This window comes from Schistocerca cancellata, chromosome 7, assembly GCF_023864275.1.
Source record: "Schistocerca cancellata isolate TAMUIC-IGC-003103 chromosome 7, iqSchCanc2.1, whole genome shotgun sequence".
Lineage (NCBI taxonomy): Eukaryota > Metazoa > Arthropoda > Insecta > Orthoptera > Acrididae > Schistocerca > Schistocerca cancellata.
Genome location: NC_064632.1, coordinates 438,473,622 through 438,490,025, shown reverse-complemented (window position 1 = coordinate 438,490,025; position 16,404 = coordinate 438,473,622). Strand labels below are relative to the sequence as shown.

Here is a 16,404-nt window from a genome sequence, read left to right as displayed (position 1 = left end):
TCTATTCCAAAATCTTGAAGCTTGCTAGTGTTTTGTGTCTAGACTGGCTCTGTATCTGCTTATGTGGTAGAGCTTCTGTGTATGTGACATAATGAATATTGCATGCAGATATTGTCCAATCTTTCTCCTAGACACAGGATGAGAGGTGCATCAGCTGCAATTATGAACAGCATCGACTTGTATGACATTGATGGGATTCAAAGTGCTGTCACTGCAGGTGACACCTCACCAGATTCTTAACTGAAGCATATCTGCCTGTGTAATGAGCCACTGCCCTTCACCTAAAAACCAACTATTACAGCAAATCTGTGGTGAAGCAGCATGTCATGTACAAATTTCACTGGTGTGACCCACAAAGTATTTTCCCACATGTCTGGCAATCAGCCACTACATATAGTTACCTAAATTAATTTCAAAGGTGTCAGTTAATGAATACCACAACACTGAAGTGTTTAGAAAGCAGACCAGTATGCTAATATTAACATACAGTGTTATATGTTAATATTAGCATACTGGTCTGCTTTCTAAACACTTCAATGTTGTGGTATTCATTGGCTGACACTTTTGAAATTAATTTAGGTAACTATATGTAGTGGCTGATTGCCAGACATGTGGGAAAATACTTTGTGGGTCACACCATCGAAATTTGTACATGACATGCTGATTCACCACAGATTTGCTGTAATAGTTGGTTTTTAGGTGACGGGCAGTGTCTTATTTCACAGGCAGATGTGCTTCAGTTAAGAATCTGATGAGGTGTCACCTGCAGTCTGTATTATGAGGGCTGCAGCTGGATAGCAAGGCCACTAGGAAAGTTACTTGAAACATAATGTTAAATGAACTTCCTGTAAAGGGGTAGCTTGCACACTTAATGATTAAAGAGACATCTTCCTTCACATGTTTATTTATGCTGCTGAAACAATTATGGCATCAGCTACAGCCATGAAGATGAATAGAGATAAATGTTGTGGGTCTGTGTGCAGACAGTATGTGATAGTGGCATACAGGCACCAGAAGCTTTGTAGGCGTTAGAGAAAAATAAATATTAGGTAATGCAAGCTAATGTTAGAGCGCTAGAGTGTATTTAAGCAGTAGTCTGAGTGAAACTATGTGAGTGAGAAAGATTTGGAACATGCAGCTATCTTGTGTAAAGTTGATGTAAGGTTTCCAAATGTTGTGTGTGGCAGTAGGTGTGTGTTATGAAATGACATGATTGAGACAGTAGGAAGAGATGTTGTGACAGCTGAGTGTGATACTGAGGAAGAGAAGAGGCTTTTGCCTGTGCTAGGCTTAGTCTTAATCTTAGGCTTAGACTGGCTGTGATTTGTGTCAGGTTTGCCAATGAGCTGAAGGGGTGCTAGTGACATGTACTTGTGTCAGTGTAGTTGTGGTTTTGGTGTGCTTGCTGACTTGTTATTAGAGTGACGTTTTAGATGTGCGTTGGTGATGTAAGGGATAGGTTTATCGCCAGTTTTATCATGTTCTGTTGTGAATGAAAGAGAGTGGAGGAGAACTGCGTAAATGGAGAGCATAGTTTGTGACAAGTGGGTGCAGATATGAAGCGAAACTTGTGTAGGTGGCTGAGGGTATTAGCAGCTGATGTGAGACATGAGAGAGTGAGATTGCGAAAAAAATGTGGAACGCTTCACGATTTTGCGTGTCATCCTTGCGCAGGGGCCATGCTAATCTTCTCTGTATCGTTCCAATTTTAGTATATGTACCGCCGAAGCGAGTACATTCGAGGAGCCCTCTGAAATTGTATATATAGTTATGGCGTCGCGTCAAACATGGTTCGGCTTGGACGTAGCTTTACGCAGCTCTGGCGAGGAACACAAGGCCTGCCGAGTGCTAATCTGTCAATTAATTACTGCGAGGTGTCGTTATTAGTAAGTGGCAGCTCTGTCAACTGTATTATTTGGCAGTATTGGATGTAAAACTTAGATCGTAGAGTCGCTTGCTCTCGCAGCATCCTCCCAGAGCAGCAGCAGCTTCACACAGCTGCCGCTAGGCGGCAGCAAGACGTGTTGGCACCTATTGACGCCATGTTCTTACATCCCGAATTTAGTGTCTTACAGGCATACCTATGAAACACACTTCTCTAATGTGTGGGATAAATGACTCTGATTGGAGCTGGTAGCAGGTCTTCAAGACTCTCAAAACAAGTGAATATTTTTGCGAAACTGTCTTCACTGCTAACACAAATTTCATTACTCTTGCAGTGGTACTTTCTTATGATACTAATCGATTTAATGACAGAGTCGCATATGTAAGGCAACTTTTAACTCACACATCAAGTACACCACAAGAAGACACAGTCTGTGACCATGTAAATTATTGAGTAACTCCACAGACACCAAGCATGGTCCTATTCATCCAATGGCGCCAGATGACAATTGTGACTGCAACAAGAGACACAGTAGCCTCACGAACCATTAAAAACAGCATTCATATTGCACACTTTGAAACACAGCAGTGTAGGTCATTACTAGGGCATGGATGGGTGAATGCGAGTTGTGTGAGGAATGATGGACATAGTTCCGTTTTCAGTACAATACCAGGTGATATATTTGTGTTGATCCAAGTTTACACAGGGCAGGTCTACTTGACAACAGTGAAACACTGTGATGGAGATGTGTGAATGAGCCTAAAATATTGAGGGGACTTGTGGTAGGAGAAACCAGGTTAGCATTGTGTTAGTAGCTATAGTTATGTTCCTGGGAAATGTCAATCAGATGTAATCCAGTTTGGTGAATGTTGTTATTGCAGGAAGAATTGCTAGTGCAAAACAAAGAGTGATAGATTTAGTATCTGAAAGCAGTTAACAACTGAGTAGCTATTGGTGTCATGTGAGACAAACTGGTTTGTGATGTTGTTGTCTATTCCAAAATCTTGAAGCTTGCTAGTGTTTTGTGTCTAGACTGGCTCTGTATCTGCTTATGTGGTAGAGCTTCTGTGTATGTGACATAATGAATATTGCATCCAGAGATTGTCCAATCTTTCTCCTAGACACAGGATGAGAGGTGCATCAGCTGCAATTATGAACAGCATCGACTTGTATGACATTGATGGGATTCAAAGTGCTGTCACTGCAGGTGACACCTCACCAGATTCTTAACTGAAGCATATCTGCCTGTGTAATGAGCCACTGCCCTTCACCTAAAAACCAACTATTACAGCAAATCTGTGGTGAAGCAGCATGTCATGTACAAATTTCACTGGTGTGACCCACAAAGTATTTTCCCACATGTCTGGCAATCAGCCACTACATATAGTTACCTAAATTAATTTCAAAGGTGTCAGTTAATGAATACCACAACACTGAAGTGTTTAGAAAGCAGACCAGTATGCTAATATTAACATACAGTGTTATATGTTAATATTAGCATACTTGTCTGCTTTCTAAACACTTCAATGTTGTGGTATTCATTGGCTGACACTTTTGAAATTAATTTAGGTAACTATATGTAGTGGCTGATTGCCAGACATGTGGGAAAATACTTTGTGGGTCACACCATCGAAATTTATACATGACATGCTGATTCACCACAGATTTGCTGTAATAGTTGGTTTTTAGGTGACGGGCAGTGTCTTATTTCACAGGCAGATGTGCTTCAGTTAAGAATCTGATGAGGTGTCACCTGCAGTCTGTATTATGAGGGCTGCAGCTGGATAGCAAGGCCACTAGGAAAGTTACTTGAAACATAATGTTAAATGAACTTCCTGTAAAGGGGTAGCTTGCACACTTAATGATTAAAGAGACATCTTCCTTCACATGTTTATTTATGCTGCTGAAACAATTATGGCATCAGCTACAGCCATGAAGATGAATAGAGATAAATGTTGTGGGTCTGTGTGCAGACAGTATGTGATAGCGGCATACAGGCACCAGAAGCTTTGTAGGCGTTAGAGAAAAATAAATATTAGGTAATGCAAGCTAATGTTAGAGCGCTAGAGTGTATTTAAGCAGTAGTCTGAGTGAAACTATGTGAGTGAGAAAGATTTGGAACATGCAGCTATCTTGTGTAAAGTTGATGTAAGGTTTCCAAATGTTGTGTGTGGCAGTAGGTGTGTGTTATGAAATGACATGATTGAGACAGTAGGAAGAGATGTTGTGACAGCTGAGTGTGATACTGAGGAAGAGAAGAGGCTTTTGCCTGTGCTAGGCTTAGTCTTAATCTTAGGCTTAGACTGGCTGTGATTTGTGTCAGGTTTGCCAATGAGCTGAAGGGGTGCTAGTGACATGTACTTGTGTCAGTGTAGTTGTGGTTTTGGTGTGCTTGCTGACTTGTTATTAGAGTGACGTTTTAGATGTGCATTGGTGATGTAAGGGATAGGTTTATCGCCAGTTTTATCATGTTCTGTTGTGAATGAAAGAGAGTGGAGGAGAACTGCGTAAATGGAGAGCATAGTTTGTGACAAGTGGGTGCAGATATGAAGCGAAACTTGTGTAGGTGGCTGAGGGTATTAGCAGCTGATGTGAGACATGAGAGAGTGAGATTGCGAAAAAAATGTGGAATGCTTCACGATTTTGCGTGTCATCCTTGCGCAGGGGCCATGCTAATCTTCTCTGTATCGTTCCAATTTTAGTATATGTACCGCCGAAGCGAGTACATTCGAGGAGCCCTCTGAAATTGTATATATAGTTATGGCGTCGCGTCAAACATGGTTCGGCTTGGACGTAGCTTTACGCAGCTCTGGCGAGGAACACAAGGCCTGCCGAGTGCTAATCTGTCAATTAATTACTGCGAGGTGTCGTTATTAGTAAGTGGCAGCTCTGTCAACTGTATTATTTGGCAGTATTGGATGTAAAACTTAGATCGTAGAGTCGCTTGCTCTCGCAGCATCCACCCAGAGCAGCAGCAGCTTCACACAGCTGCCGCTAGGCGGCAGCAAGACGTGTTGGCACCTATTGACGCCATGTTCTTACATCCCGAATTTAGTGTCTTACAGGCATACCTATGAAGCACACTTCTCTAATGTGTGGGATAAATGACTCTGATTGGAGCTGGTAGCAGGTCTTCAAGACTCTCAAAACAAGTGAATATTTTTGCGAAACTGTCTTCACTGCTAACACAAATTTCATTACTCTTGCAGTGGTACTTTCTTATGATACTAATCGATTTAATGACAGAGTCGCATATGTAAGGCAACTTTTAACTCACACATCAAGTACACCACAAGAAGACACAGTCTGTGACCATGTAAATTATTGAGTAACTCCACAGACACCAAGCATGGTCCTATTCATCCAATGGCGCCAGAAGACAATTGTGACTGCAACAAGAGACACAGTAGCCTCACGAACCATTAAAAACAGCATTCATATTGCACACTTTGAAACACAGCAGTGTAGGTCATTACTAGGGCATGGATGGGTGAATGCGAGTTGTGTGAGGAATGATGGACATAGTTCCGTTTTCAGTACAATACCAGGTGATATATTTGTGTTGATCCAAGTTTACACAGGGCAGGTCTACTTGACAACAGTGAAACACTGTGATGGAGATGTGTGAATGAGCCTAAAATATTGAGGGGACTTGTGGTAGGAGAAACCAGGTTAGCATTGTGTTAGTAGCTATAGTTATGTTCCTGGGAAATGTCAATCAGATGTAATCCAGTTTGGTGAATGTTGTTATTGCAGGAAGAATTGCTAGTGCAAAACAAAGAGTGATAGATTTAGTATCTGAAAGCAGTTAACAACTGAGTAGCTATTGGTGTCATGTGAGACAAACTGGTTTGTGATGTTGTTGTCTATTCCAAAATCTTGAAGCTTGCTAGTGTTTTGTGTCTAGACTGGCTCTGTATCTGCTTATGTGGTAGAGCTTCTGTGTATGTGACATAATGAATATTGCATGCAGAGATTGTCCAATCTTTCTCCTAGACACAGGATGAGAGGTGCATCAGCTGCAATTATGAACAGCATCGACTTGTATGACATTGATGGGATTCAAAGTGCTGTCACTGCAGGTGACACCTCACCAGATTCTTAACTGAAGCATATCTGCCTGTGTAATGAGCCACTGCCCTTCACCTAAAAACCAACTATTACAGCAAATCTGTGGTGAAGCAGCATGTCATGTACAAATTTCACTGGTGTGACCCACAAAGTATTTTCCCACATGTCTGGCAATCAGCCACTACATATAGTTACCTAAATTAATTTCAAAGGTGTCAGTTAATGAATACCACAACACTGAAGTGTTTAGAAAGCAGACCAGTATGCTAATATTAACATACAGTGTTATATGTTAATATTAGCATACTGGTCTGCTTTCTAAACACTTCAATGTTGTGGTATTCATTGGCTGACACTTTTGAAATTAATTTAGGTAACTATATGTAGTGGCTGATTGCCAGACATGTGGGAAAATACTTTGTGGGTCACACCATCGAAATTTGTACATGACATGCTGATTCACCACAGATTTGCTGTAATAGTTGGTTTTTAGGTGACGGGCAGTGTCTTATTTCACAGGCAGATGTGCTTCAGTTAAGAATCTGATGAGGTGTCACCTGCAGTCTGTATTATGAGGGCTGCAGCTGGATAGCAAGGCCACTAGGAAAGTTACTTGAAACATAATGTTAAATGAACTTCCTGTAAAGGGGTAGCTTGCACACTTAATGATTAAAGAGACATCTTCCTTCACATGTTTATTTATGCTGCTGAAACAATTATGGCATCAGCTACAGCCATGAAGATGAATAGAGATAAATGTTGTGGGTCTGTGTGCAGACAGTATGTGATAGTGGCATACAGGCACCAGAAGCTTTGTAGGCGTTAGAGAAAAATAAATATTAGGTAATGCAAGCTAATGTTAGAGCGCTAGAGTGTATTTAAGCAGTAGTCTGAGTGAAACTATGTGAGTGAGAAAGATTTGGAACATGCAGCTATCTTGTGTAAAGTTGATGTAAGGTTTCCAAATGTTGTGTGTGGCAGTAGGTGTGTGTTATGAAATGACATGATTGAGACAGTAGGAAGAGATGTTGTGACAGCTGAGTGTGATACTGAGGAAGAGAAGAGGCTTTTGCCTGTGCTAGGCTTAGTCTTAATCTTAGGCTTAGACTGGCTGTGATTTGTGTCAGGTTTGCCAATGAGCTGAAGGGGTGCTAGTGACATGTACTTGTGTCAGTGTAGTTGTGGTTTTGGTGTGCTTGCTGACTTGTTATTAGAGTGTCGTTTTAGATGTGCATTGGTGATGTAAGGGATAGGTTTATCGCCAGTTTTATCATGTTCTGTTGTGAATGAAAGAGAGTGGAGGAGAACTGCGTAAATGGAGAGCATAGTTTGTGACAAGTGGGTGCAGATATGAAGCGAAACTTGTGTAGGTGGCTGAGGGTATTAGCAGCTGATGTGAGACATGAGAGAGTGAGATTGCGAAAAAAATGTGGAACGCTTCACGATTTTGCGTGTCATCCTTGCGCAGGGGCCATGCTAATCTTCTCTGTATCGTTCCAATTTTAGTATATGTACCGCCGAAGCGAGTACATTCGAGGAGCCCTCTGAAACTGTATATATAGTTATGGCGTCGCGTCAAACATGGTTCGGCTTGGACGTAGCTTTACGCAGCTCTGGCGAGGAACACAAGGCCTGCCGAGTGCTAATCTGTCAACTAATTACTGCGAGGTGTCGTTATTAGTAAGTGGCAGCTCTGTCAACTGTATTATTTGGCAGTATTGGATGTAAAACTTAGATCGTAGAGTCGCTTGCTCTCGCAGCATCCACCCAGAGCAGCAGCAGCTTCACACAGCTGCCGCTAGGCGGCAGCAAGACGTGTTGGCACCTATTGACGCCATGTTCTTACATCCCGAATTTAGTGTCTTACAGGCATACCTATGAAACACACTTCTCTAATGTGTGGGATAAATGACTCTGATTGGAGCTGGTAGCAGGTCTTCAAGACTCTCAAAACAAGTGAATATTTTTGCGAAACTGTCTTCACTGCTAACACAAATTTCATTACTCTTGCAGTGGTACTTTCTTATGATACTAATCGATTTAATGACAGAGTCGCATATGTAAGGCAACTTTTAACTCACACATCAAGTACACCACAAGAAGACACAGTCTGTGACCATGTAAATTATTGAGTAACTCCACAGACACCAAGCATGGTCCTATTCATCCAATGGCGCCAGAAGACAATTGTGACTGCAACAAGAGACACAGTAGCCTCACGAACCATTAAAAACAGCATTCATATTGCACACTTTGAAACACAGCAGTGTAGGTCATTACTAGGGCATGGATGGGTAAATGCGAGTTGTGTGAGGAATGATGGACATAGTTCCGTTTTCAGTACAATACCAGGTGATATATTTGTGTTGATCCAAGTTTACACAGGGCAGGTCTACTTGACAACAGTGAAACACTGTGATGGAGATGTGTGAATGAGCCTAAAATATTGAGGGGACTTGTGGTAGGAGAAACCAGGTTAGCATTGTGTTAGTAGCTATAGTTATGTTCCTGGGAAATGTCAATCAGATGTAATCCAGTTTGGTGAATGTTGTTATTGCAGGAAGAATTGCTAGTGCAAAACAAAGAGTGATAGATTTAGTATCTGAAAGCAGTTAACAACTGAGTAGCTATTGGTGTCATGTGAGACAAACTGGTTTGTGATGTTGTTGTCTATTCCAAAATCTTGAAGCTTGCTAGTGTTTTGTGTCTAGACTGGCTCTGTATCTGCTTATGTGGTAGAGCTTCTGTGTATGTGACATAATGAATATTGCATGCAGAGATTGTCCAATCTTTCTCCTAGACACAGGATGAGAGGTGCATCAGCTGCAATTATGAACAGCATCGACTTGTATGACATTGATGGGATTCAAAGTGCTGTCACTGCAGGTGACACCTCACCAGATTCTTAACTGAAGCATATCTGCCTGTGTAATGAGCCACTGCCCTTCACCTAAAAACCAACTATTACAGCAAATCTGTGGTGAAGCAGCATGTCATGTACAAATTTCACTGGTGTGACCCACAAAGTATTTTCCCACATGTCTGGCAATCAGCCACTACATATAGTTACCTAAATTAATTTCAAAGGTGTCAGTTAATGAATACCACAACACTGAAGTGTTTAGAAAGCAGACCAGTATGCTAATATTAACATACAGTGTTATATGTTAATATTAGCATACTGGTCTGCTTTCTAAACACTTCAATGTTGTGGTATTCATTGGCTGACACTTTTGAAATTAATTTAGGTAACTATATGTAGTGGCTGATTGCCAGACATGTGGGAAAATACTTTGTGGGTCACACCATCGAAATTTGTACATGACATGCTGATTCACCACAGATTTGCTGTAATAGTTGGTTTTTAGGTGACGGGCAGTGTCTTATTTCACAGGCAGATGTGCTTCAGTTAAGAATCTGATGAGGTGTCACCTGCAGTCTGTATTATGAGGGCTGCAGCTGGATAGCAAGGCCACTAGGAAAGTTACTTGAAACATAATGTTAAATGAACTTCCTGTAAAGGGGTAGCTTGCACACTTAATGATTAAAGAGACATCTTCCTTCACATGTTTATTTATGCTGCTGAAACAATTATGGCATCAGCTACAGCCATGAAGATGAATAGAGATAAATGTTGTGGGTCTGTGTGCAGACAGTATGTGATAGTGGCATACAGGCACCAGAAGCTTTGTAGGCGTTAGAGAAAAATAAATATTAGGTAATGCAAGCTAATGTTAGAGCGCTAGAGTGTATTTAAGCAGTAGTCTGAGTGAAACTATGTGAGTGAGAAAGATTTGGAACATGCAGCTATCTTGTGTAAAGTTGATGTAAGGTTTCCAAATGTTGTGTGTGGCAGTAGGTGTGTGTTATGAAATGACATGATTGAGACAGTAGGAAGAGATGTTGTGACAGCTGAGTGTGATACTGAGGAAGAGAAGAGGCTTTTGCCTGTGCTAGGCTTAGTCTTAATCTTAGGCTTAGACTGGCTGTGATTTGTGTCAGGTTTGCCAATGAGCTGAAGGGGTGCTAGTGACATGTACTTGTGTCAGTGTAGTTGTGGTTTTGGTGTGCTTGCTGACTTGTTATTAGAGTGACGTTTTAGATGTGCATTGGTGATGTAAGGGATAGGTTTATCGCCAGTTTTATCATGTTCTGTTGTGAATGAAAGAGAGTGGAGGAGAACTGCGTAAATGGAGAGCATAGTTTGTGACAAGTGGGTGCAGATATGAAGCGAAACTTGTGTAGGTGGCTGAGGGTATTAGCAGCTGATGTGAGACATGAGAGAGTGAGATTGCGAAAAAAATGTGGAACGCTTCACGATTTTGCGTGTCATCCTTGCGCAGGGGCCATGCTAATCTTCTCTGTATCGTTCCAATTTTAGTATATGTACCGCCGAAGCGAGTACATTCGAGGAGCCCTCTGAAACTGTATATATAGTTATGGCGTCGCGTCAAACATGGTTCGGCTTGGACGTAGCTTTACGCAGCTCTGGCGAGGAACACAAGGCCTGCCGAGTGCTAATCTGTCAACTAATTACTGCGAGGTGTCGTTATTAGTAAGTGGCAGCTCTGTCAACTGTATTATTTGGCAGTATTGGATGTAAAACTTAGATCGTAGAGTCGCTTGCTCTCGCAGCATCCACCCAGAGCAGCAGCAGCTTCACACAGCTGCCGCTAGGCGGCAGCAAGACGTGTTGGCACCTATTGACGCCATGTTCTTACATCCCGAATTTAGTGTCTTACAGGCATACCTATGAAACACACTTCTCTAATGTGTGGGATAAATGACTCTGATTGGAGCTGGTAGCAGGTCTTCAAGACTCTCAAAACAAGTGAATATTTTTGCGAAACTGTCTTCACTGCTAACACAAATTTCATTACTCTTGCAGTGGTACTTTCTTATGATACTAATCGATTTAATGACAGAGTCGCATATGTAAGGCAACTTTTAACTCACACATCAAGTACACCACAAGAAGACACAGTCTGTGACCATGTAAATTATTGAGTAACTCCACAGACACCAAGCATGGTCCTATTCATCCAATGGCGCCAGAAGACAATTGTGACTGCAACAAGAGACACAGTAGCCTCACGAACCATTAAAAACAGCATTCATATTGCACACTTTGAAACACAGCAGTGTAGGTCATTACTAGGGCATGGATGGGTGAATGCGAGTTGTGTGAGGAATGATGGACATAGTTCCGTTTTCAGTACAATACCAGGTGATATATTTGTGTTGATCCAAGTTTACACAGGGCAGGTCTACTTGACAACAGTGAAACACTGTGATGGAGATGTGTGAATGAGCCTAAAATATTGAGGGGACTTGTGGTAGGAGAAACCAGGTTAGCATTGTGTTAGTAGCTATAGTTATGTTCCTGGGAAATGTCAATCAGATGTAATCCAGTTTGGTGAATGTTGTTATTGCAGGAAGAATTGCTAGTGCAAAACAAAGAGTGATAGATTTAGTATCTGAAAGCAGTTAACAACTGAGTAGCTATTGGTGTCATGTGAGACAAACTGGTTTGTGATGTTGTTGTCTATTCCAAAATCTTGAAGCTTGCTAGTGTTTTGTGTCTAGACTGGCTCTGTATCTGCTTATGTGGTAGAGCTTCTGTGTATGTGACATAATGAATATTGCATGCAGATATTGTCCAATCTTTCTCCTAGACACAGGATGAGAGGTGCATCAGCTGCAATTATGAACAGCATCGACTTGTATGACATTGATGGGATTCAAAGTGCTGTCACTGCAGGTGACACCTCACCAGATTCTTAACTGAAGCATATCTGCCTGTGTAATGAGCCACTGCCCTTCACCTAAAAACCAACTATTACAGCAAATCTGTGGTGAAGCAGCATGTCATGTACAAATTTCACTGGTGTGACCCACAAAGTATTTTCCCACATGTCTGGCAATCAGCCACTACATATAGTTACCTAAATTAATTTCAAAGGTGTCAGTTAATGAATACCACAACACTGAAGTGTTTAGAAAGCAGACCAGTATGCTAATATTAACATACAGTGTTATATGTTAATATTAGCATACTGGTCTGCTTTCTAAACACTTCAATGTTGTGGTATTCATTGGCTGACACTTTTGAAATTAATTTAGGTAACTATATGTAGTGGCTGATTGCCAGACATGTGGGAAAATACTTTGTGGGTCACACCATCGAAATTTGTACATGACATGCTGATTCACCACAGATTTGCTGTAATAGTTGGTTTTTAGGTGACGGGCAGTGTCTTATTTCACAGGCAGATGTGCTTCAGTTAAGAATCTGATGAGGTGTCACCTGCAGTCTGTATTATGAGGGCTGCAGCTGGATAGCAAGGCCACTAGGAAAGTTACTTGAAACATAATGTTAAATGAACTTCCTGTAAAGGGGTAGCTTGCACACTTAATGATTAAAGAGACATCTTCCTTCACATGTTTATTTATGCTGCTGAAACAATTATGGCATCAGCTACAGCCATGAAGATGAATAGAGATAAATGTTGTGGGTCTGTGTGCAGACAGTATGTGATAGTGGCATACAGGCACCAGAAGCTTTGTAGGCGTTAGAGAAAAATAAATATTAGGTAATGCAAGCTAATGTTAGAGCGCTAGAGTGTATTTAAGCAGTAGTCTGAGTGAAACTATGTGAGTGAGAAAGATTTGGAACATGCAGCTATCTTGTGTAAAGTTGATGTAAGGTTTCCAAATGTTGTGTGTGGCAGTAGGTGTGTGTTATGAAATGACATGATTGAGACAGTAGGAAGAGATGTTGTGACAGCTGAGTGTGATACTGAGGAAGAGAAGAGGCTTTTGCCTGTGCTAGGCTTAGTCTTAATCTTAGGCTTAGACTGGCTGTGATTTGTGTCAGGTTTGCCAATGAGCTGAAGGGGTGCTAGTGACATGTACTTGTGTCAGTGTAGTTGTGGTTTTGGTGTGCTTGCTGACTTGTTATTAGAGTGACGTTTTAGATGTGCATTGGTGATGTAAGGGATAGGTTTATCGCCAGTTTTATCATGTTCTGTTGTGAATGAAAGAGAGTGGAGGAGAACTGCGTAAATGGAGAGCATAGTTTGTGACAAGTGGGTGCAGATATGAAGCGAAACTTGTGTAGGTGGCTGAGGGTATTAGCAGCTGATGTGAGACATGAGAGAGTGAGATTGCGAAAAAAATGTGGAACGCTTCACGATTTTGCGTGTCATCCTTGCGCAGGGGCCATGCTAATCTTCTCTGTATCGTTCCAATTTTAGTATATGTACCGCCGAAGCGAGTACATTCGAGGAGCCCTCTGAAACTGTATATATAGTTATGGCGTCGCGTCAAACATGGTTCGGCTTGGACGTAGCTTTACGCAGCTCTGGCGAGGAACACAAGGCCTGCCGAGTGCTAATCTGTCAACTAATTACTGCGAGGTGTCGTTATTAGTAAGTGGCAGCTCTGTCAACTGTATTATTTGGCAGTATTGGATGTAAAACTTAGATCGTAGAGTCGCTTGCTCTCGCAGCATCCACCCAGAGCAGCAGCAGCTTCACACAGCTGCCGCTAGGCGGCAGCAAGACGTGTTGGCACCTATTGACGCCATGTTCTTACATCCCGAATTTAGTGTCTTACAGGCATACCTATGAAACACACTTCTCTAATGTGTGGGATAAATGACTCTGATTGGAGCTGGTAGCAGGTCTTCAAGACTCTCAAAACAAGTGAATATTTTTGCGAAACTGTCTTCACTGCTAACACAAATTTCATTACTCTTGCAGTGGTACTTTCTTATGATACTAATCGATTTAATGACAGAGTCGCATATGTAAGGCAACTTTTAACTCACACATCAAGTACACCACAAGAAGACACAGTCTGTGACCATGTAAATTATTGAGTAACTCCACAGACACCAAGCATGGTCCTATTCATCCAATGGCGCCAGAAGACAATTGTGACTGCAACAAGAGACACAGTAGCCTCACGAACCATTAAAAACAGCATTCATATTGCACACTTTGAAACACAGCAGTGTAGGTCATTACTAGGGCATGGATGGGTAAATGCGAGTTGTGTGAGGAATGATGGACATAGTTCCGTTTTCAGTACAATACCAGGTGATATATTTGTGTTGATCCAAGTTTACACAGGGCAGGTCTACTTGACAACAGTGAAACACTGTGATGGAGATGTGTGAATGAGCCTAAAATATTGAGGGGACTTGTGGTAGGAGAAACCAGGTTAGCATTGTGTTAGTAGCTATAGTTATGTTCCTGGGAAATGTCAATCAGATGTAATCCAGTTTGGTGAATGTTGTTATTGCAGGAAGAATTGCTAGTGCAAAACAAAGAGTGATAGATTTAGTATCTGAAAGCAGTTAACAACTGAGTAGCTATTGGTGTCATGTGAGACAAACTGGTTTGTGATGTTGTTGTCTATTCCAAAATCTTGAAGCTTGCTAGTGTTTTGTGTCTAGACTGGCTCTGTATCTGCTTATGTGGTAGAGCTTCTGTGTATGTGACATAATGAATATTGCATGCAGATATTGTCCAATCTTTCTCCTAGACACAGGACGAGAGGTGCATCAGCTGCAATTATGAACAGCATCGACTTGTATGACATTGATGGGATTCAAAGTGCTGTCACTGCAGGTGACACCTCACCAGATTCTTAACTGAAGCATATCTGCCTGTGTAATGAGCCACTGCCCTTCACCTAAAAACCAACTATTACAGCAACTCTGTGGTGAAGCAGCATGTCATGTACAAATTTCACTGGTGTGACCCACAAAGTATTTTCCCACATGTCTGGCAATCAGCCACTACATATAGTTACCTAAATTAATTTCAAAGGTGTCAGTTAATGAATACCACAACACTGAAGTGTTTAGAAAGCAGACCAGTATGCTAATATTAACATACAGTGTTATATGTTAATATTAGCATACTGGTCTGCTTTCTAAACACTTCAATGTTGTGGTATTCATTGGCTGACACTTTTGAAATTAATTTAGGTAACTATATGTAGTGGCTGATTGCCAGACATGTGGGAAAATACTTTGTGGGTCACACCATCGAAATTTGTACATGACATGCTGATTCACCACAGATTTTCTGTAATAGTTGGTTTTTAGGTGACGGGCAGTGTCTTATTTCACAGGCAGATGTGCTTCAGTTAAGAATCTGATGAGGTGTCACCTGCAGTCTGTATTATGAGGGCTGCAGCTGGATAGCAAGGCCACTAGGAAAGTTACTTGAAACATAATGTTAAATGAACTTCCTGTAAAGGGGTAGCTTGCACACTTAATGATTAAAGAGACATCTTCCTTCACATGTTTATTTATGCTGCTGAAACAATTATGGCATCAGCTACAGCCATGAAGATGAATAGAGATAAATGTTGTGGGTCTGTGTGCAGACAGTATGTGATAGTGGCATACAGGCACCAGAAGCTTTGTAGGCGTTAGAGAAAAATAAATATTAGGTAATGCAAGCTAATGTTAGAGCGCTAGAGTGTATTTAAGCAGTAGTCTGAGTGAAACTATGTGAGTGAGAAAGATTTGGAACATGCAGCTATCTTGTGTAAAGTTGATGTAAGGTTTCCAAATGTTGTGTGTGGCAGTAGGTGTGTGTTATGAAATGACATGATTGAGACAGTAGGAAGAGATGTTGTGACAGCTGAGTGTGATACTGAGGAAGAGAAGAGGCTTTTGCCTGTGCTAGGCTTAGTCTTAATCTTAGGCTTAGACTGGCTGTGATTTGTGTCAGGTTTGCCAATGAGCTGAAGGGGTGCTAGTGACATGTACTTGTGTCAGTGTAGTTGTGGTTTTGGTGTGCTTGCTGACTTGTTATTAGAGTGACGTTTTAGATGTGCATTGGTGATGTAAGGGATAGGTTTATCGCCAGTTTTATCATGTTCTGTTGTGAATGAAAGAGAGTGGAGGAGAACTGCGTAAATGGAGAGCATAGTTTGTGACAAGTGGGTGCAGATATGAAGCGAAACTTGTGTAGGTGGCTGAGGGTATTAGCAGCTGATGTGAGACATGAGAGAGTGAGATTGCGAAAAAAATGTGGAACGCTTCACGATTTTGCGTGTCATCCTTGCGCAGGGGCCATGCTAATCTTCTCTGTATCGTTCCAATTTTAGTATATGTACCGCCGAAGCGAGTACATTCGAGGAGCCCTCTGAAACTGTATATATAGTTATGGCGTCGCGTCAAACATGGTTCGGCTTGGACGTAGCTTTACGCAGCTCTGGCGAGGAACACAAGGCCTGCCGAGTGCTAATCTGTCAACTAATTACTGCGAGGTGTCGTTATTAGTAAGTGGCAGCTCTGTCAACTGTATTATTTGGCAGTATTGGATGTAAAACTTAGATCGTAGAGTCGCTTGCTCTCGCAGCATCCACCCAGAGCAGCAGCAGCTTCACACAGCTGCCGCTAGGCGGCAGCAAGACGTGTTGGC

General features: G+C 41.6%; 6 non-coding genes across 6 annotated transcripts; all 6 read right to left on the bottom strand.

The window, feature by feature from the left end:
* Window positions 1-1,629: 1,629 nt before the first annotated feature.
* On the bottom strand, window positions 1,630-1,736 carry LOC126093364 (U6 spliceosomal RNA). The gene has a single exon (XR_007521531.1). It is a non-coding gene; the product is annotated as a U6 spliceosomal RNA (small nuclear RNA).
* A 2,768-nt stretch (window positions 1,737-4,504) lies between these two features.
* On the bottom strand, window positions 4,505-4,611 carry LOC126093460 (U6 spliceosomal RNA). Its single transcript, XR_007521614.1, has one exon. It is a non-coding gene; the product is annotated as a U6 spliceosomal RNA (small nuclear RNA).
* A 2,768-nt stretch (window positions 4,612-7,379) lies between these two features.
* On the bottom strand, window positions 7,380-7,486 carry LOC126093362 (U6 spliceosomal RNA). The gene has a single exon (XR_007521530.1). It is a non-coding gene; the product is annotated as a U6 spliceosomal RNA (small nuclear RNA).
* A 2,768-nt stretch (window positions 7,487-10,254) lies between these two features.
* Window positions 10,255-10,361, bottom strand: LOC126093361 (U6 spliceosomal RNA). The gene has a single exon (XR_007521529.1). It is a non-coding gene; the product is annotated as a U6 spliceosomal RNA (small nuclear RNA).
* A 2,768-nt stretch (window positions 10,362-13,129) lies between these two features.
* LOC126093360 (U6 spliceosomal RNA) lies at window positions 13,130-13,236 on the bottom strand. The gene has a single exon (XR_007521528.1). It is a non-coding gene; the product is annotated as a U6 spliceosomal RNA (small nuclear RNA).
* Window positions 13,237-16,004: 2,768 nt separating this feature from the next.
* On the bottom strand, window positions 16,005-16,111 carry LOC126093359 (U6 spliceosomal RNA). Its single transcript, XR_007521527.1, has one exon. It is a non-coding gene; the product is annotated as a U6 spliceosomal RNA (small nuclear RNA).
* Between the last annotated feature and the right edge of the window lie 293 nt (window positions 16,112-16,404).